This window comes from Oncorhynchus nerka, linkage group LG6 (assembly GCF_034236695.1).
Source record: "Oncorhynchus nerka isolate Pitt River linkage group LG6, Oner_Uvic_2.0, whole genome shotgun sequence".
In the NCBI taxonomy this organism is placed as follows: Eukaryota; Metazoa; Chordata; class Actinopteri; order Salmoniformes; family Salmonidae; genus Oncorhynchus; species Oncorhynchus nerka.
The window spans coordinates 5,086,502-5,109,858 of record NC_088401.1 but is presented as its reverse complement, the minus strand read 5'-3'; the positions used below and the strand labels follow the sequence as shown (position 1 = coordinate 5,109,858).

General features: G+C 41.5%; 1 protein-coding gene across 1 annotated transcript in view; it reads right to left on the bottom strand.

Annotated features, from left to right (window-relative positions):
* Positions 1–18,100, bottom strand: part of LOC135572156 (divergent protein kinase domain 2A-like) — a 99,873-nt gene extending 81,773 nt beyond the window's left edge. The window contains 1 exon segment of the mRNA XM_065019227.1: positions 17,605–18,100. The gene's annotated coding sequence lies outside the window, so the exon portion shown is untranslated.
* Positions 18,101–23,357: the final 5,257 nt, after the last annotated feature.

The following is a 23,357-nucleotide window of genomic DNA, read 5'->3' as shown; positions in this document are numbered from 1 at the left end:
GCAGCAAGGCGACACAGTGGCTGAGTGGGAGAGAGCTGAGACACCAGTCAGTGGAAATGTCACACCTCTGTGTCGGTAGACTGCAGCAGCATTAAGTCCATTACAGAGAGGAGACTGGAACTATGTAAAAGAGCCGACCATTCACCCTGTAGCACTCCTCTCCTCCTCAACCCTCATTCCACCAGACTAGCTCAAAACACATTACAATGACTGATTTAAGGACTGATGCACACATCTAGCACCACCTTCCTCCTTACTCCACATAAAACCCAACCCTTTAGCGTTCAAGTCAACAACAACAAAAAAATTACTCATTTTCTAAGTTCAATGCTGAATTAATCAAAATCCATTCCAGGGTGAAGGGGGGGATCAGTTGGAACCAGTGCCTTCAACAACACAGATCAATAAACCTGCCTTCAACACGGATCAATAAACCAGCCTTCAACAACAGGGATCAATAAACCAGCCTTCAACAACAGGGATCAATAAACCAGCCTTCAACAACAGGGATCAATAAACCAGCCTTCAACACAGGACAATAAACCAGCCTTCAACAACAGGGATCAATAAACCAGCCTTCAACAACAATAAACCAGCCTTCACGGATCAATAAACCAGCCTTCAACACGGATCAATAAACCAGGATCAATAAACCAGCCTTCAACAACGGAACAATAAACCAGCCTTCAACAACGGATCAATAAACCAGCCTTCAACAACACGGATCAATAAACCAGCCTTCAACAACAGGGATCAATAAACCAGCCTTCAACAACAGGGATCAATAAACCAGCCTTCAACACGGATCAATAAACCAGCCTTCAACAACAGGGATCAATAAACCAGCCTTCAACAACAGGGAACAATAAACCAGCCTTCAACAACAGGGATCAATAAACCAGCCTTCAACACGGATCAATAAACCAGCCTTCAACAACACGGATCAATAAACCAGCCTTCAACAACACGGATCAATAAACCAGCCTTCAACACGGATCAATAAACCAGCCTTCAACACGGATCAATAAACCAGCCTTCAACAACAGGGATCAATAAACCAGCCTTCAACAACAGGGAACAATAAACCAGCCTTCAACAGGGATCAATAAACCAGCCTTCAACAACAGGGATCAATAAACCAGCCTTCAACAACAGGGATCAATAAACCAATCACAGTTGAGGTATTTCCATAATGCTCTGCCTAACCAAATAAAACATTTAAATGAGGGAAAGCAGGGCAACACAGCAGTGATTTAACTCAATGAGTCCCACCGTCGAGAGCCTGCGTGATTTAGGACTTCGAGCTCCTTGTCACCGGTGTGTGTTCGAGCTATAGACGTCTGGGCTGTGACATCGGATTGGTCTTCAGCATTTGGATCCCAGAGGGGCCCGGGTCCAGGTCTGTTTGGATCCCAGAGGGGTCCGGGTCCAGGTCTGTTTGGATCCCAGAGGGGCCCGGGTCCAGGTCTGTTTGGATCCCAGAGGGGTCCGGGTCCAGGTCTGTTTGGATCCCAGAGGGGCCCGGGTCCAGGTCTGTTTGGATCCCCGGGTCCAGGTCTGTTTGGATCCCAGTCCAGGTCTGTTTGGATCCCAGAGGGGCCCGGGTCCAGGTCTGTTTGGATCCCAGAGGGGTCCGGGTCCAGGTCTGTTTGGATCCCAGAGGGGCCCGGGTCTGTTTGGATCCCAGAGGGGTCCGGGTCCAGGTCTGTTTGGATCCCAGAGGGGTCCGGGTCCAGGTCTGTTTGGATCCCAGAGGGGCCCGGGTCCAGGTCTGTTTGGATCCCAGAGGGGTCCTGGTCCAGGTCTGTTATAGCTCAAACCATTCTATCTACGAAACGCGCTCGTCTAACATGTTACGCTCTACGATGCTCACAAGAGACATTAGAAGGTAAAGGGTTCTTCTACCTAGACCATAGTAATTCCCAGGTCATAGTGTCTATAATACTATAAGGGGTTATTCTACAAAGTAGACCATAGTAAATCCCAGGTCATATTGTCTATATTACTGTAAGAGAGAGAGAGAGAGAGAGAGAGACAAGACAGAGACAGACAGAGAGAGAGAGACAGAGAGGAGTCGATTGCTGAGGCAGAACAACAGAACATCCCCTGAACGATATCGTTCCTATTCAAGCAACATTGAGCAAGTGACACGGAGCTCCGCAAGGCGGGAAGGGATCCGGACGGCCAGGGTTGTCTAGAAGGGATACAACTTATTCTGTCAAAACTGGACTTTTCATAGCAGGTTAAGAAGAATTTACACAGCAGGGTAGAAGAGCTGCATCCTGTCAAGGCATGAACGCAGGCCACGATCAGGAGGGAGATCTGAGGTACGTTCAGTTGGCTTGAACGTTTTCTACGTTGCGGGAACAATTTGTACTGAATGACACATTTCTCAAAACTGTTCTTGAACAGACTCAGGTTTGCTTCCGTTTGGTGGATTAAAGCACTCCCCTTTTTTTTTTTTAAAGGGGGAGTGGCCATGCTGACAGCATTCCCCAACCCCTCCCATTTTTTCAACTGGTACAGCGATTGAACATTCTAGAACATAAAAAAAGGGGAGTGGCCATGCTGACAGCATTCCCCAACCCCTCCCATTTTTTCAACTGGTACAGCGATTGAACATTCTAGAACATAAAAAAAGGTAGTGAACACAGCCCCAGATTAGGATTAGGATGTAGCTTAGTCAGGCATCAATGAGGCTAGGTGTGTGTGTGGGGGGGGGTTCACCTTTATAATGAGCCTAACCTTTGCTGCTAATTACTAAAATGACATGCTACAAGCCTAATCTGTGAAATCCCTCACCTGTTCTCCGTTAATAGGAAGACACATTAAAATGTCAAAGAAAACAGGATTCATGTGAAACGTGAGGTTGGTGATGGACTCCAGTTGATCCATGACCCTTAACCTTCAGAAGGATTAAGCCTGTTTGAGCCTAAAAGCCTGAATTCAATTGGCTGCGACTGACATTTAACCACCTGGAAGCCTCACACAGACAAACGCAAGGATAAAAAGGTTAAGACCAACAACATACACTCACCAGACAGTTCATTAGGTACACCCATCTAGTGCCGTGTCTGACCCCCCCCTTACCTCCAGAACAGCCAGAGTTCTTCGGGGCATGGATTCTACAAGGTATGCCTTTCAAAACGTTGCTCAATTGGTATCAAGGGACCTAACTTGTGCCAGGAAAACAGTCCCAACCCAATTAGACCACCAGCCTGTTTAATGAAAGTTCATAAAAGTAACAAGTAAAGACAGACCCTTTACTTATTATTTTACCTCTATGGCCTATTTATTGCCTTACCTCCCTAATCTTCTACATATAGATTTCTCTATTGTGTTATTGACTGTATGTTTGTTTTACTCCACGTGTAACTCTGTGTTGTTGTTTGTGTCACACTGCTTTGCGCTAACTTGGCCAGGTCTCAGTTGTAAATGAGAACTTGTTCTCAACTGGCCTACCTGGTTAAATAAAAGGTTAAATAAAAAATAATATATTTTTTTTTAAATACCTACCAATTAGTTTTTTGTTTTTACTGATACCAGGATGTCTTTATGGGGAGCACATAAAAAAAGCCTAATGTTGTGGTAACCCTTGTATGTAACCCTTGTATGTAACCCTTGTATGTAACCCTTGTATGTAACCCTTGTCCCAGACAATTTGCCTTTAGACTGCCTTTCTCATGAAAATAAGCCTCTTTTTTTTCCCCAACTAAAAAAAAAATGAATACTCTCGCAGGTAATCGAATACCAACATCCCTTTGGGTATTCAAACATCTGTTCCCGTCCCTAATTCGGGGGAGATTTTACAGAAATTCCTCAGTTGTTCCAATACATGTGTTTTTGCACTATGTTGCAGAGTGTTTTAAATTAGACTCGTCCGTGTGCATTTGTATGGTTTGTTAAAATTTTGAAATCAATGTTTTTGGCAAACATTTTAAAAGTGAAAAATCTGAGTTACAGTGAAAAATTCAGTTACCCGTGGAATTGCACATTTGTGTTACGAATATGGACCTACAGTCACGTGATTAACCTGCTGGACCTACAGTCACATGATTAACCTGCTGGACCTACAGTCACATGATTAACCTGCTGGACCTACAGTCACATGATTAACCTGCTGGACCTACAGTCACATGATTAACCTGCAGTCACATGATTAACCTGCTGGACCTACAGTCACATGATTAACCTGCTGGACCTACAGTCACATGATTAACCTGCTGGACCTACAGTCACATGATTAACCTGCTGGACCTACAGTCACATGATTAACCTGCTGGACCTACAGTCACATGATAATTTTTATCATAGGTACACTTCAACTGTGAGAGACGGAATCTAAAACAAAAATCCAGAAAATCACATTGTATGATTTTTAAGTAATTAAACTTGCACATAATACATATATACACAATGCATTTGGAAAGTATTCAGACAACTAAATTGTTTGCACATTTTGTTTACATTACAGCTTTATTCTAAAATTGATTTTAATTTTAATTGATTTTATTCTTCACACAATACTGTCAACGTAAAAACAGGCTTAGTTAAACATTTTTATTTTTTTATTTTTTATTTTATTTTAAACAAACCCCGTCAAACAATAATACAGTAATGTCAAAGTGAATTATGTTTTTCACCTTTTTTTTACAAATCAATTTTAAAAAAGAAATGCTGGGGCCTCCCGGGTGGCGCAGTGGTTAAGGGCGCTGTACTGACTCTGGGTTCGCTCTGTCGTAACCGGCCGCAACCGGGAGGTCCGTGGGGCGACGCACAATTGGCCCAGCGTCATCCGGGTTAGGGAGGGTTTGGCCGGTAGGGATATCCTTGTCTCATCGCGCACCAGCGACTCCTGTGGCGGGCCGGGCGCAGTGCGCGCTAACCAAGGTAGCCAGGTGCACGGTGTTTCCTCCGACACATTGGTGCAGCTGGCTTCCGGGTTGGAAGCGCGCTGTGTTAAGAAGCAGTGTGGCTTGGTTGGGTTGTGTATCGGAGGACGCATGACTTTCAACCTTCGTCTCTCCCGAGCCCGTATGGAAGTTGTAGCGATGAGACAAGATAGTAGATATTAACAATTGGATACCACGAAAATTGGGGAGAAAAATACATTAAAAATTAAAAATTTATTTATTTTTTAAATAAATTACCAGTCAAAATTTTGGACACACGTACTTATTCAAATGGTTTTTCTTTCCTCCTATGTTCTTGAAAACCCAAGAACAGAGCCTCTTGTATCCCAGAACCACAGGATTTTCAGTTTGTGGTCTCAGTGACACAGACTATCTCTTCCCTCCCACTTATTCAAATGGTTTTTCTTTCCTCCTATTTTCCACATCAAAACTATGAAATAACACATATGGAATCATGTAGTAACCAAACAAAAAGTGTTCAATCGAAATATATTTTAGATTCTTCAAAGTAGCCACGCTTTGCCTTCGCCAAGAGTACGCAAAGCTGTCATCACGGCAAAGGGTGGCTACTTTGAACAATATAAAATATATTTTGATTTGTTTAACACTTTTTTGGTTACTACATGATTCCATACGTGTTATTTCATCGTTTTGATGTGGAAAATAGGAGGAAAGAAAAACCCTTGAATGAGTAGATGTGTCCAAACTTTTGACTGGTCCTGTCTATTCATACACAAATCGATACTTGAGTCAAACATCAATAAAACATCATAAAAAAAATGATATTGCAATATATATAAGATAGATATTTTCCCCCGCACCCATCACTAATGGCCCCTACGCCCCCTGCCGAGCTTCAATCACATTGTGCTGCGAGAGCTGGAATGAAAAACTACAGTTGCCAAGGTTATCGACTTGGGGAATCAATAATGTTAGATCACAAAAATATGAATCCATAGCGCAGACAGATCGAGAGAGAAACCACCAGTCCGCTCCTCCAGCCTCAAACACTGATGGATGGGAGGAGGAGACAGGAACACACGCCTAATTGAAAATTGAGTCCTCCAAATATAGGCAGCAATTAGCCACGTCCCAAAACAAACAAGGTTTCATTCATCTCCCGCTTGAACTCAAAAGACAGCAGACTTAATGAGAATATCATTGTAGCCATTGGCTCTCAATGTATCTACTGCTTTAAAACTGGGACAGTTTATCAGTTCGGGATGAGAGAGAGGACCCAGTGAGCAAAATGTTCTTTTAGACGTTGGCGTCACATGGTGTTCACAGAGGACCCAGTGAGCAAAATGTTCTTTTAGACGTTGGCGTCACATGGTGTTCACAGAGGACCCTGAATTTGTCTACAGTTGAAGTCTGAAGTTTACATCCACTTAGGTTGGAATCATTAAAACTCATTTTACAATCACTCCACAAATTTCTTGTTAACAAACTATAATTTTGTCCCAAAAAAACTTTGTGCACGACACAAGTCATTTTTCCAACAATTGTTTACAGACAGATTATTTCACTGTATCACAATTCAAGTGGGTCAGAAATGTACATACACTAAGTTGACTGTGCCTTTAAACAGCTTGGAAAATTCCAGAAAATGATGTCATGGCTTTAGAAGCTTTTGATATGCTAATTGACATCATTGGAGTTAATTGGAGGTGTAGCTGTGGATGTATTTCAAGGCCAACCTTCAAACTCAGTTCCTCGTTGCTTGACATCATTGGAAAATCAAAAGAAATCAGCCAAGACCTCAGAAAACAAATTGTAGACCTCCACAAGTCTGGTTCATCCTTGGGAGCAATTTCCAAATGCCTGAAGGTACAACGTTCACCTGTACAAACAATAGTACGCAAGTATAAACACCATGGGACCACGCAGCCGTCATACTGCTCAGGAAGGAGAAGCGTTCCGTCCCCTAGAGATGAACGTACTTTGGTGTGAAAGGTGCAAATCAATCCCAGAACAACAGCAAAGAACCTTGTGAAGATGCTGGAGGAAACAGGTACAAAGTATCTATCTCCACAGTAAAACAAGTCCTATATCAACATAACCTGAAAGGACACTCAGCAAGGAAGAAGCCACTGCTCCAAAACCGACATAAAAAAGCCAGACTACGGTTTGAAACTGCACATGGGGACAAAGATCGTACTTTTTGGAGAAATGTCCTCTGGTCTGATGAAACCAAAATAGAACTGTTTGGCCATAATGACCATCGTTATGTTTGGGGGAAAACGAGGGAGGCTTGCAAGCTGAAGAACACCAAATGTAGTTAACTAAGGTGTATGTAAACTTCCGACTTCAAGGGTATTTGCCGGCTGTTGATTTGGATACGTCAACATCGTTTAAGTTTGTACTACAACGGCTAGATGAATATCAGTACCCCGATCTGTCATATATAGCACCAAGTCGACCTGCCTGTGTAGCTGGACTTCTAGTCAAACGTCTGTTTTAATCGGTCATTGCAGATCAACTGCCTCTAGCCTTAAAACATCCGTCTGACAGACAGTATTATGGAGCTTTCCTTAATACATTATAGTCTAATCAGGGAATGAACTTCTTCTTGGAAGATAATCAGCATTCAGTCCCCAGGTAATACATTACATCGGCTGTGCATTACGCATTTTCGTTTCTCTGTACCACGGACACTACATCCCTTCATGTCAAGCTCACACTTCCACCAAGGTACAGTGAAATGGAATATGAAGGTAGAGAAAACAGTAACCAAACATTGACCTATTCTGAGTTGTCAGAACTCTACTAGGGGACAAACATTGACCTATTCTGAGTTGTCAGAACTCTACTAGGGGGACAAACATTGACCTATTCTGAGTTGTCAGAACTCTACTAGGGGGACAAACATTGACCTATTCTGAGTTGTCAGAACTCTACTAGGGGGACAAACATTGACCTATTCTGAGTTGTCAGAACTCTACTAGGGGGACAAACATTGACCTATTCTGAGTTGTCAGAACTCTACTAGGGGGACAAACATTGACCTATTCTGAGTTGTCAGAACTCTACTAGGGGGACAAACATTGACCTATTCTGAGTTGTCAGAACTCTACTAGGGGGACAAACATTGACCTATTCTGAGTTGTCAGAACTCTACTAGGGGGACAAACATTGACCTATTCTGAGTTGTCAGAACTCTACTAGGGGGACAAACATTGACCTATTCTGAGTTGTCAGAACTCTACTAGGGGGACAAACATTGACCTATTCTGAGTTGTCAGAACTCTACTAGGGGGACAAACATTGACCTATTCTGAGTTGTCAGGGGGAGTGTAATGTTTATTTATCTTTTGTTTGCTGACTATTCCATCCCCTTTGGCAACGTAAACATATGTTTCCCCATGCTAATAAAGCCATTTGAATTGATTTGAGAGAGACAGAGGGTGGGCGAAAGCGAGCGAGAGAGGGTAGGAACGAGAGAGTAAGAACGAGAGAGAGAGAGAGAGAGAGAGAGAGAGAGTGCAACACCAGACTTAGCTGAACACATCAGCGTACTGTTATAGTTGACTGGACAGTGAACCCAGCAACACAAAAAGCTCTCTGTTAGTTTCCCTCCCTGTTATGGAAAACTATTGTTAGTTCTCTACCCACTGAGCTGTTAAAAGACACATTTTTAAAGGCCCACAATACAGATGAATGACCTGTAATAAGCACAGCAACCAATGTTCATTCCTATTTAGAAATTAGACAGAAATGTGCACTTACTTATTAATATGGTCTAGGAGGAAATTACAGAAAAAAGTGACTGGTAAACATGCACTTATCTGGATATTGGTAATTGCAGTAATTTTTTCAAAGCGAGATTTTCAAAAGTGAGATTTTATGTCTGATTGGAGCCCACATGCACGCACGAAAACACACAGAGACACGCTTAAGAGACGAATATAAAAGCTAATCTGCGATGGAATTCGAGGTCGGCTCTGTGGAATCCTGTTACGTAGTTCCAAGCGTCTGAAACCTGTGCCAACAAATTCAAAACCAATTTGTGAGGCTGTCTGTTCCTTCTTGCCATGCAAGCACTGCTGTTTCTTCAAATGGCCGCCGGAAAGCCTACCGCATGCTCCCCAGTCGAAGCCTGCCGCATGCTCCCCAGTCGAAGCCTGCCGCATGCTCCCCAGTCGAAGCCTGCCGCATGCTCCCCAGTCGAAGCCTGCCGCATGCTCCCCAGTCGAAGCCTTTCCCACATGTATTATCAAAACATTGTGACCATTTTTTGTTCATTTAGGTGTTCGGCAGGTTTTCGTCTGTTTGTGCACACATTTGTCCTTGATGCAAGTTGAAGTTCAGTAACCTGGGCTCCTGAGTGGCACAACGATCTAAGGCACTGCATTCTCGGTGCTAGAGGCGTCACTATAGACCCTGATTCGATTCACAACCGACCGTGATTTTGAGTCCCAGTCCCCAGCGTCTTCCGGGTTTGGCCGGGGTAGGCCATCATTGTAATTAAGAATTTGTTCTTAACCTCTTCAACCTATGGGGGCGCTATGTCATTATTGGATGAAAAAAACGTGCCCGTTTTAAGCGCAATATTTTGTCACGAAAAGATGCTCGAATATGCATATAATTGGCAGCTTTGGAAAGAAAACACTGACGTTTTCAAAACTGCAAAGATATTATCTGCAAAGATATTATCTGTGAGTGCCCCAGAACTGATGCTACAGGCGAAACCAAGATGAAACCTCAAACTAGAAATGAGCTGAATTTTGAAGCTCTGTTTTACTATCGTCTCCTTATATGGCTGTGAATGTGCCGTGAACGAGCTTATGCTCTCTGCCGTTCGATGTCTGCAGCATTGTGACGTATTTGTAGGCATATCATTGGAAGATTGGCCATAAGAGACTACATTTGCCAGGTGTCCGCCCGGTGTCCTTTGTCTAAATTGGTGCGCAATTCTCAGTGGCACTCATTTTACCATGCGATACAGAGGGAGAAGCACACTTCCAGGAACGATACATCATTGAAGAGATATGTGAAAAACACCTTGAGGATTGATTCTAAACAACGTTTGCCATGTTTCAGTCGATATTATGGAGTTATTTTGGAAAAAGTTTGCCGTTTTTATAACTGAATTTTCAGGTTTTTTTGGTAGCCAAACATGACGCAGAAAACGGACCGATTTCTCCTGCACAAATAATCTTTCAGGAGAAACTGAACATTTGCTATCTAACTGAGAGTCTCCTCATTGAAAACATCCAAAGTTCTTCAAAGGTAAATGATTTATTGAATGTTTTTGCTGGTTTTTGTGAAAATGTTGCCTGCTAATGCTAACGCTAAATGCTAAATGCTAATGCTAAATGCTAACGCTAAATGCTAACGCTAAATGCTAAATGCTAATGCTAAATGCTAACGCTAAATGCTAACGCTAAATGCTAAATGCTAATGCTAAATGCTAACGCTAAATGCTAGTTTTGCTATGGTAGAGAAGCATATTTTTGAAACTCTGAGATGACAGTGTTGTTAACAAAAGGCTAAGCATGAGAGCTAGCATATTGATTTCATTTCATTTGCGATTTTCATGAATAGTTAACGTTGCGTTATGGTAATGACCTTGAGGCTGTAGTCATGATCCCGGATCCGGGCTGGCTCGACGCAAGAAGTTAACTGACTTTCCTAGATAAGGTCACACACACACACACACACTGACCAAAAAGTTATGTCCCCAATTACCAGTAAAACATAATTAAAACCTATTTCTTTCACTTACTTGCTGTGCTGTTTCGTTGTTCAGTCATTTAATTCTCAACCAGGATTTCTACAGAACGCCCGTTTTGGGTCGTCGCTACGGAACGCCTGTTTTGGGTCGTCGCTACGGAACGCCCGTTTTGGGTCGTCGCTACGGAACGCCCGTTTTGGGTCGTCGCTACGGAACGCCCGTTTTTACGGAACGCCCGTTTTGGGTCGTCGCTACGGAACGCCCGTTTGGGTCTTTGCGTGTCAAAAAAAGATATACGCCAAATAAGCTTGTTGACCAATCAGGACCTGAATATGACATCACATAATAATTGAACGCGTTCATACATTTTTTACGTAGTTATTACACAATCACTCGTATTTCATATATCACAGCAATTCATCAATTACATATGCTATGATGCTGGTAAAGTTGTCTCGCGCACCTACAGTGCTGGTCATTAAAAAAAGCTAGCTAGCTGATGGATGCAAACAAGGTTCTTCCCCAAAAACAGCAAAACGACAATCTGTTTCAGTAGCTGTAGTTAGCCAGCTAACATCTGTTTCAGTAGCTGTAGTTAGCCGGCTAACATCTGTTTCAGTAGCTGTAGTTAGCCGGCTAACATCTGTTTCAGTAGCTGTAGTTAGCCGGCTAACATCTGTTTCAGTAGCTGTAGTTAGCCGGCTAACATCTGTTTCAGTAGCTGTAGTTAGCCGGCTAACATCTGTTTCAGTAGCTGTAGTTAGCCGGCTAACATCTGTTTCAGTAGCTGTAGTTAGCTAGCTAACATCTGTTTCAGTAGCTGTAGTTAGCTAGCTAACATATGTTTCAGTAGCTGTAGTTAGCTAGGTAACTATATACCTAGGTGTCATCATCTAAAATAACCCTAATAAAGATTATAATTTGATTAATGGTGGTTGGACCCATCTATGTGAAGCTAGCCACAATAAGGATTATCCACAAAAGTGGACTTTGCAGTTAGCCTTCAAAATAAAAGTTTGGCATAATTCTACTATTTGTATTCATTTGCATCTCTGTCAATGGCATAATTTTATTTTGAAGGCAATCTGCAAATTTCACTATTGTGGCTAATCCTTATTGTGGCTAGCTTCACAACACACAACCCAATGTGGTCGAGCATCACTAGCCAGATGAAGCTAGCTGGATGCTTATAACGTTAGCTTTGGGCAACAGGGTTAACCTCTTCCCTCTACCCTCTACTTTTTTGAACATTCTGTTAAAAATCGCGCAACATTTCAGCGCCCTGCTACTCATGCCAGGAATATAGTATATGCATTTGCTTAGTCTGTGTGGATAGAAAACACTCAGACGTTTATAAAACTGGTTAAATCACTGCTGTGGCTTTACCAGAACGGCATTTACATCGAAAAGCACAGGAAAAACTGATCACTGAAAATGGGAAAATATATCCATGCGCTACTTGAACCCATTGATAAAGGTGAACCACAATTAATTGACTGAGGTTGCAGTACCTACAGCTTCCACACGGTGTCTAGAGTCTTGTCATTTCCCTTCGAGTTTTTTCTTGGTCAAACACATGCAGGGCACCGTATTTCTTCAGGTCTAGGACCGGATATTTTCGTTGAGTTTCTAGCCGGACATTTTTCCAGACGGACAGCTAATGATCTTTACATCGCCTCCTGATGAATTTTATCGCTTATTAACGTTTACTAATACCTAAAGTTGCATTACAAACGTATTTCGAAGTGTTTTGTGAAAGTTTATCGTCGACTTTTTGAATTAAAAAAAATGACGTTACGTTTTGAAACAATGTTTTTTTCGTTTATCACACAGTCTACATATAACGATATCTAGGCTTTATATGGACCGATTTAATCGAAATAAAGACCCAATAGTGTTTATGGGACATCTAGGAGTGCCAACAAAGAAGATGGTGAAAGGTAATGAATGTTTTCTATTTTATTGTGCGGTTTGTGTAACGACGAAATGCTAATTATTTTGTTTACGTCCCCTGCGGGTCTTTTGTGTTGTAGTGTATTGTTTCATGCTATCAGATAATAGCTTCTCATGCTTTCGCCGAAAAGCATTTAAAAAATCTGACTTGTTGCCTGGATTCACAACGAGTGTAGCTTTAATTCGATACCCTGCATGTGTATTTTAATGAACGTTTGAGTTTTAACTAATACTATTAGCATTTAGCGTAGCGCATTTGCATTTCCAGAGCTCTAGTTGGGACGCAAGCGTCTCGAGTAGAGGGAAGAGGTTAAGTAGCTGGCTAGCTGTTTATTTTCATGAACTGAAGTTAAATTTCAATATGTGAACAACAAGTGGCAACCTAGCTAATACCTACTCACAAGGATTCCTAAATCCTTGCTAAGAATAATGAAAATGACTGCAGTTTCTACTGGTCATTGTTTTCAGGCTGGTTGTACTGGTGCCAGCTAGGTACCAAGCTAAAGCTAGCTAGGTACCAAGCTAAAGCTAGCTAGGTACCAAGCTAAAGCTAGCTAGGTACCAAGCTAAAGCTAGCTAGGTACCAAGCTAAAGCTAGCTAGGTACCAAGCTAAAGCTAGCTAGATACCAAGCTAAAGCTAGCTAGATACCAAGCTAAAGCTAGCTAGATACCAAGCTAAAGCTAGCTACCCCAGAAGTTTTGGTCGAACAAGTGATGCTTTATTACCAACGCGGTATTGTAAACACATCGTTCGTGGCCGGTGTTTTCTTGTTTGCAGACTTGTTGTACAGCTTTGACAGAGCTACTGTCTCTTTTTTGACACGCAAAGACCCAAACGGCGTTCCATAGTATGTATGTGTTGAAGCTAATAACAGTGACGCTATTACTGTGTAACTCCGGTAGGGCAACATTTGAAAATTAGCTAACTTGGTAGTGTGTACCGGTGCTCGACCAGTCGGCGAAAAGCCAACATCACCCACGACAGAGAACGGTTGATTATCAAGGGCAATGAATTCCATTATCTTGCCATTAATGGATTTTGCCTTTGAGTTGTAGCGCTGAAATTGTGTTACTCTTTCAAATAACTGCTGGACTTGTTGACAGCTCGATCCACACAGCAGACATTGTGGGCCAGGTTAGGAATGCTGTGTTGTACTGCTGGACTTATTGACTGCTCGATCCACACAGCAGACATTGTGGGCCAGGTTAGGAATGCTGTGTTGTACTGCTGGACTTATTGACTGCTCGATCCACACAGCAGACATTGTGGGCCAGGTTAGGAATGCTGTGTTGTACTGCTGGACTTGTTGACTGCTCGATCCACACAGCAGACATTGTGGGCCAGGTTAGGAATGCTGTGTTGCACGTGTAGCGCCATTACATCATGTACCTACGTTATTTCACCTTTATGTAACCAGGTAGGCAAGTTGAGAACACCTTTATTTAACCAGGTAGGCAAGTTGAGAACAAGTTCTCATTTACAATTGCGACCTGGCCAAGATGAAGCAAAGCAGTTCGACACATACAACGACACAGAGTTACACATGGAGAAAACAAACATACAGTCAATAATACAGTAGAAGCAAGTCTATATACGATGTGAGCAAATGAGGTAAGATAAGGGAGGTAAAGGCAAAGTAAATACAATATAATATAGCAAGTAAAACACTGGAATGGTAGATTTGCAATGGAAGAATGTGCAAAGTAGAGATGGAAATAATGGGGTGCAAAGGAGCAAAATAAATTAATTAATTAAATACAGTGGGAAAGAGGTAGTTGTTTGGGCTAAATTATAGGTGGGCTATGTACAGGTGCAGTAATCTGTGAGCTGCTCTGACAGTTGGTGCTTAAAGCTAGTAAGGGAGATAAGTGTTTCCAGTTTCAGAGATTTTTGTAGTTAGTTCCAGTCATTGGCAGCAGAGAACTGGAAGGAGAGGCGGCCAAAGAAAGAATTGGTTTTGGGGGTGACTAGAGAGATATACCTGCCGGAGCGTGTGCTACAGGTGGGAGATGCTATGGTGACCAGCGAGCTGAGATAAGGGGGGACTTTACCTAGCAGGGTCTTGTAGATGACATGGAGCCAGTGGGTTTGGCGACGAGTATGAAACGAGGGCCAGCCAACGAGAGCGTACAGATCGCAATGGTGGGTAGTATATGGGGCTTTGATGACAAAACGGATTGCACTGTGATGGACTGCATCCAATTTGTTGAGTAGTTTTATCTAGATATCGTCTGTGGATCTGTTGGTGCAGTCATATCAACTTTAGGCCTGCACGATATATCGGATCAGATATTAGCTAAAAATGCAAAAATCGATATCGGCCGATCCGATATATCGTGCATGCCTGAAGTTGATATTACTGCACCAACAGATCCACAGACGATGCAATCTCTATTGCACTCCACACTGCCCTTTCACACCTGGACAAAAGGAACACCTATGTGAGAATGCTGTTCATTGACTACAGCTCAGCGTTCAACACCATAGTACCCTCAAAGCTCATCACTAAGCTAATGACTCTGGGACTAAACAGCTCCCTCTGCAACTAGATCCTGGACTTCCTGACGGGCCGTCCCTAGGTGGTTAGTGGTTAGGGTAGGTAACAACACATCCGCCACGCTGATCCTCAACACAAGGGCCCCTCCGGGGTATGTGCTCAGCCTATAGGGAGGTCAGAAACCTGGCCGTGTGGTGCCAGGACAACAACCTCTCCCTCAATGTGATTGTGGACAACAGGAAAAGGAGGACCGAACACGCCCCCATTCTCATCGCTGGGGCTGCAACGGAGCAGGTTGAGAGCTTCAAGTTCCTTGGTGTCCACATCACCACCAAACTATCATGGTCCAAACACACCATGACCGTTGTGAAGAGGGCACGACAAAACCTAGTCCCCCTCAGGAGACTGAAAAGATGTGGCATGGATCCTCAAAAGATTATACAGCTGCACCATTGAGAGCATCACCTGACTGGTTGCATCACTGCCTGGTACGGCAACTGGTCGGCCTCCGACTGCAAGGCACTACAGAGGGTAGTGCGTACGGCCCATTACCGTAGAGCCCATTACCGTAAGGCCCATTACCGTAAGGCCCATTACAGTACGGCCCATTACAGTACGGCCCATTACCGTACGGCCCATTACAGTACGGCCCATTACCGTAAGGCCCATTACAGTACGGCCCATTACAGTACGGCCCATTACCGTACGGCCCATTACCGTACGGCAAATTACCCCGCTACTGTTATTTAAAGCTAGTCTTAAATCATTTATTATTCTTATCTCTTACTTTTTGGGGGATATTTTCTTAAAACTGAATTGTTTGTTGAGGGCTTGTAACTAAGCATTTCACTGTAAGGTCTACTACTACACCTGTTGTATTCGGTGCATGTGACAAATACAATTTGATTTGTAATTGTGTTCCATGAACTAACCAGTTGATAGTACAGATTGTGTTCCATGATATAATACAACCAGTTGAGATTACAGTTTCAATAAATTAATCTTAAATAGCAATTGTATTTTATTGACTGAATCTATATTTTTTTTATGGCAATTTAGCAATTGGTATATTTTTTATTCTGTAATGGTTCTGATAAATGAGGTATAGTTGCACGCTGTTGGCATTTAGATAAATGAGCACATATTTTTTTCTAGGGGGGGGGGGGGGTCTAGCGCCTTTGTTCTAAGCATAGATTTGCTTTCAATTCCGAGTACTCAAAAATCATGCGAGTACTGGAACAGCTAAAACAATATAACATGCCTATCTCTAATAGTTAAGACTGTTTGTTGCGGCGCTGTGCGATTATCGCTTTTTTTTTTATTTGGTTTCAGGTTTAACATTAAAAATGTACTTTGCATTGTGGGTTGAATGTTGTAACACAGGATAAAACAATGAATATAAAAGTCCCGTGAAGGTTGTAACTGCCCATTACGTCTTATCACTCACTAACCATTTTTGTTTATTCACCGTGACTTTCATAAATTATTTCAGTTGTGTGTATTAGAGGGTTTTTATTTGATGAGTTAATACATTTCATTCCAAGTCATCATCTCATGTCTAATAGAGCTGCTGTCTACACCGTCTGACAAAAAAAAAAACTATTTTAGTAGTTCTTCAAAGTAAATAAGACATACTTTTATGACTGCTGAATACCAACTATCAAATCACCTAAATCATGTATGTTCAGGTAGAGACAACTCAACAAAACAACAACTCTCCATCCCTCTCGACCTAGCAGGGGTAAAAGAAGCAGACCGTACAAGTAGGAGCGCAATGAATTATGGTCCGTCTAGTTAATTGCGCACTTTCCTGCGCTAAACTATGTAGAATGTTGGCCTGATGGAAACTAGCTACAACTCTCTACTACATTGCACAGTTCAGGCTTGATCAGATGTATCTCTAGAGAAACCGTGTAATGTGCTCGGTTAGTACTAGTTATGGAGGGGTGACTAGTTTTCCTGTACATTTTTCACCTGGAGAAATACTGCACCAAACATCTTACATGGACAATTGTGCAACCAAGACCTTACAGATAAAACATAATTTTACATTTCTTGATTTATCTTAGATTAATTTGGACTATTTCAATTACGTGTACACTGCTATGTTGTCGCTACGGTGTCTCACGAGGCACTAACAGTAATATTGTCACTTTTTTTTCACGCAAAATGTATTTTAAGGGAAGCACAGATATTCACTTCGCTGAGTTCTGCTAGGAGCAAACCAAACCTGTGTATGCGGACACCAGTAGACAACGTTAACGTTGAAGAAGTTGCAACGGCACGGTATCAACAGTATATACATCATTGATTAAAATATGACATTAAGCTACAGGATAATTTAGTCAATTAACTTTTCTTTTTTTTTTATCATCCAAAAGGAAGACCTTTGGATGATTTAGTTAGTCAATTTCAGGATATGGACACAATCATCTTTACTATGGAAGTTATTCTTTGCACAAGAGGCAGTCTACTGTCAAATGTCAGTGGAAAACAGCATTATAAAAGTCTACTGTTGATTTGGAAAAACGATTGTATTAAAAAAAGAAAATCAGCTTAACAAACCTGTACGACTTTCTTGGTTTTTTTGGTGGATCACTTTTAATGTTCAGTTTAGGTGCATCATTCTTCTTTAAAGTTGCCGCTACGATCTCCACGGGAAATCACGTAGTTTGTAAAAACAACAACGAGTACAAGATGTTTATTCCGTGCACGATATAAATCCTTATTGAGTCAATTTCGGACGAGCTTCCCCCATTCCAGACCCGCATTGAAACTAGCCAGCTAGCCTGCTAGCTAATGAAATAAACAGTTGTGATTTTGGTTCTTAACTCTTCCGTCTACCGGATAATTCAGATTGTCCGCAGCGAGTCCCTTTTCATTAAAATGTACTAATATCTGCGATGTGCATTAGTATCCATATTCATCCGGTTTCCGCGTGTTGGTCCGCGTACTCATAGTATATCTCCCGTCTCTGTAGCCAGCTCGTTCACTCCTCTACAACATCACCACAATAGATTCTGGTCCGACTTTTTTCAACACCAAAACGTTTAGTATTTCCGACAGTGGTTGTCACTTTGCGACATGGCTGCTATAATGCCAAAGAGTATCTATTAAATTGACAAGATAGTCGAGTGACCCCTTCTACTAATGGGAATACACAGTCCTCAAAGATGGAAGGCAGGCATGAGGAGGCGAGATCAGCTGGGATCATTCTAGTCAAAGAGAGAGAGAGAGAGAGAGCAGATACGTATGTGAACAACAGAAACAAATCCGACATGAATACGTTTTTTATCAGCGAGGTCAAATTAGTATTATGATATTCGGTGAATATTCGGTTATTTTGTCAATAGCTATTGAATCATGCATGTCATGACTATGAAACGTGTTCTGAATCAGGCGGAGAACCATCCAAACCTTTTTTTAAAATTTATTTTATTGTTTTTTGTTTTAAATTAACATTTTGGATTTCAATCTTCAATAGCTCTTAAACAAAGCCTGCTATGACTTTGACAATTAGATATTCTGAATTACGGAAGATGGAGAACAATCAACACTTTTTTTTTCGTAGATGTTATTTGTGTTTTTGTTCCGGATTTCAATCTTCAATTGTGCTTAAACAAAGGGTGCCATGACTATTAAAATCATTTATTCTGAATATGGGATGGAGCACAATTCACACGTTTTCTTCTACACATTCAGATTTATTTCAGCGATGTTTGATCAAATAAGCCCCGCGTACTGTAGAAAATGAGAAAAAATTACATTTTTTTTGTTGACCAAATTTGACACTCTCATTGACCTCCAAAACAAAAATTTCTCACTTCAGGATTTTATATTTGTGGACAACTCTCCGCAGCTCTGTCAAGGTTTTACACAGAACTCAAACCGTGTGCACCATCATGCTCCATCGTGCTCCATCATGCATACATGTATTTTGTCCCCCCACACCAAACATGATCATGACATGCAGGTTAAAATATCAAAACAAACTCTGAATTATATTATTTTGGGGACAGGTCGCATTAAAAGCATTAAACATCTTTGGCAATTTAGCTAGCTAGCTTGCTAGCTATTTTGTCCTATTTAGCTAGCTTGCTAGCTATTTTGTCCTATTTAGCTAGCTTGCTAGCTATTTTGTCCTATTTAGCTAGCTAGCTAGCTATTTTGTCCTATTTAGCTAGCTAGCTAGCTATTTTGTCCTATTTAGCTAGCTAGCTAGCTATTTTGTCCTATTTAGCTAGCTTGCTGTTGCTAGCTAATTTGTCCTGGGATATAAACATTGAGTTGTTATTTTACCTGGAATGCACAAGGTCCTCTACTCCACCAATTAATCCACACATCAAAACGGTCAACCGAATCGTTTCTAGTCATCTCTCCTCCTTCCAGGCTTTTTCTTCTCTTGACTTTATATTGCTATTGGCAACATTCATAAATTAGATGCATTACCGCCACCAACCTATTTTTGTCTTTCAGTCACACACGTGGGTTCAACCAATGAGGAGATGGCACGTGGGTACCTGCCTCTATAAACCAATGAGGAGATGGGAGAGGCAGCACTTACAGCGTGATCTGCGTCAGAAATAGAACTAACTTCTATTTTAGCCCTTGGCAACGCAGATGCTCGTTGGCACGCGCTAGCAGTGTGGGTGCAATAATTTAATAATATAGATTTCTAAATTTATTTTGCAACGCTCTCGCACACTACGCTAGCGGTGTGGTCAGCCTGTTAAGTGTCTTCTTCTCTGTCTTCTGAAGAGGCAGTTTTGTTAGTCTAATAAAGATGTGTGTATATGTATATATATATACATTACCAGTCAAACGTTTGGACACACCTACTCAATCAAGGTTTTTTCTTTATTTATATTGACTATTTTCTAAGTCGTAGAATAACTGTGAAGACATCAAAACTATGAAATAACATATATGGAATCATGTAGTAACCCAAAAACTGTTAAACAAATCCAAATATGTTTTATATTTGACATTCTTCAAAGTAGCCACCCTTTTTCCTTGGGCTCCCGAGTGGCGCAGCGGTCTAAGGCACTACATCTCAGTGCTAGAGGCATCACTACAGAGCCTGGTTTGATTCCAGGCTGTATCACATCAACTGTTCAGAGGAGACTGTGTGAATCAGGTCATCATTGTCGAATTGCTGCAAAGAAACCATTACTAAAGGACACCGATAAGAAGAAGAGACTTGTTTGTGTCAAGAAACACAAGTAATGAACATTAGACTGGTGGAAATCTGTCCTTTGGTCTGATGAGTCCAAATTTGGGATTTTTGGATCCAACCGCCATGTCTTTGTGAGACGCAGAGTAGGTGAACAGATAATCTCTGCTTCTGTGGTTCCCACTGAAGCATGGAGGAGGAGGTGTGATGTTGTGGGTGTGCTATGCTGGTAACACTGTCAGTGATTTATTTAGAATTCAAGGCACACTTAACCAGCATGGCTACCACAGCATTCTGCAGCGATACGCCATCTTTTCTGGTTTGGGCTTAGTGGGACAATAATTTGTTTTTCAACAGGACAATGACACAGCACACCTCCAGGCTGTGTAAGGGCTATTTGGCCAAGATGTAGAGCGATGGATTGCTGCATCAGATGACCTGGCCTCCACAATCAACCAACGTCATCCCAATTGAGATGGTTTGGGATGAGTTGAACTGCAGAGTGAAGGAAAAGCAGCCAACAAGTGCTCAGCATATGTGTGAAATCATTCAAGACTGTTGGAAAAGCATTCCTCATTAGACTGGTTGAGAGAATGCCAAGAGTGTGCAAAGCTGTCATCAAGGTAAAGGGGCTACTTTGAAGAATCTCAAATATAAAATATATTTTGATTTGTTTAACACTGTTTTGGTTACTACATGATTCCAAATGTTTGATTTCATAGTTTTGATGTCTTCGCTATTATTCTACAATGTAGAAAATAGTACAAATAAATAGAAACCCTTGAATGAGTAAGTGGGTCAAAACCTTCGACTTCAACTGTATATATATATATATGTGGGTATATATATTCAATCTTAAAACATGATGTGTTCCTTTAATTATCTTTACGTTTGTAATAAACTGTTGCAATGCTTTTATGTTCCTACCTCAGATACAACTTTACAACATAATGAGACTGACTGATACATGGAGTTGAGCTGCATGGGGCAATGTTGGAGTCATGTACTGTATTCCTTGACAGTGTGAGGGCTGTGGAGGCACGTGGCTGCCCGATGATGCAGGAAACTGTGTCTGAATCAGGAATGGCACAGGCAGAGATGGAAAGCATTCCAATTGATGAAGGAGGGACATCCTGCAGAAATAGTAACGTCTGAGGAGGGAACCAGGGTAATATAGAGAGATCCAGGGGAATGTAGAGAGAACCAGGGGAATGTAGAGAGAACCGTGGAAATGTAGAGAGAACCAGGGGAATGTAGAGAGAACCAGGATAATGTAGAGAGAACCAGGGTAATATAGAGAGATCCAGGGGAATGTAGAGAGAACCAGGAGAATTTAGAGAGAACAAGGGAAATGTAGAGAGAACCAGGAGAATGTAGAGAGAACCAGGGGAATGTAGAGAGAACCAGGAGAATTTAGAGAGAACAAGGGAAATGTAGAGAGAACCAGGAGAATGTAGAGAGAACCAGGGGAATGTAGAGAGAACCAGGAGAATTTAGAGAGAACCAGGGGAATGTAGAGAGAACCAGGATAATGTAGAGAGAACCAGGGGAATGTAGAGAGAACCAGGAGAATTTAGAGAGAACAAGGGAAATGTAGAGAGAACCAGGAGAATGTAGAGAGAACCAGGGGAATGTAGAGAGAACCAGGAGAATTTAGAGAGAACAAGGGAAATGTAGAGAGAACCAGGAGAATGTAGAGAGAACCAGGAGAATATAGAGAGAACCAGGGGAATGTAGAGAGAACCAGGGGAATGGGATGCTACGCTATAGAGGCTAGTACATATTATACTACGCTACGCTATAGAGGCTAGTACATATTATACTACGCTACGCTATAGAGGCTAGTACATATTATACTACGCTATGCTATAGAGGCTAGTACATATTATACTACGCTACGCTATAGAGGCTAGTACATATTATACTACGCTACGCTATAGAGGCTAGTACATATTATACTACGCTACGCTATAGAGGCTAGTACATATTATACTACGCTACGCTATAGAGGCTAGTACATATTATACTATGCTACGCTATAGAGGCTAGTACATATTATACTATGCTACGCTATAGAGGCTAGTACATATTATACTACGCTACGCTATAGAGGCTAGTACATATTATACTACGCTACGCTATAGAGGCTAGTACATATTATACTATGCTACGCTATAGAGGCTAGTACATATTATACTACGCTACGCTATAGAGGCTAGTACATATTATACTATGCTACGCTATAGAGGCTAGTACATATTATAGCCAAATAACATTTTGTTTGTTTGTTTGTTTTTGTGGTTTTGGTGTCTGTCTTTTCTAATCTCCTGTCTTTAATTGTGTTTAAATGGTGATTGGAGATATGTTGTACCCAGGCCAGCTGAACTTCTGGAAATGTAGGAAGCTGGATCTTTTAAATGTTCCACACATTATGCCCCATACCATTATCTCATGACAGGCAATGTGCCCAGGCTTTAACGTGGTGGAGTAGACGAGGCCTTTGGGAGGTGGAACACAATGGGAATATAATGCATTTCTATGGAAATCATGGACAAGCAATCCATTTATGAGGCGGTCCTTCTGGGAAAAAAAAGTGATTTAATGCATGTGATATAAACGTTTAGCTTTTTAGTGATTCCTTCTTAATTTGGTAATTCTCTATGTTTCACATTATACATGTATAATACCTCAATTGGTAATTATCTATGTGTCACATTCTGAATTGTATAACAGCTCAATTTAAGTCTTTCATTAACAAAGTTGTCGCGATGCACAACATGGTGTGAATGTTCTAATTATGAACAGTAGACAACAGAACAATCGCTGACAAATGCAGCATCAGATTCAGTCGCATTACTTTGTATCTACCGCCATCTAGTGGAAATATTGCAGTACTACCTGAGGTTGCAGATTACTTGTTGATATAATTCAGATGTAAAAAAAGTAAATAAAATAAAAACTTTGTTTGCTATTGTTTTGTGTTCATCTGTATGTGCGTGATGTTTTTTTTTTAATAAAAAAATGTATAGAATAATATATGGATTTTTTTGTTTTACTAGTGAATTTGTTTCCTTCAATTTGTATGGAACACGGCGCACAGATTTGGGCGAGCGAGACGAACGAATCCATCACAGCACTTTCATTC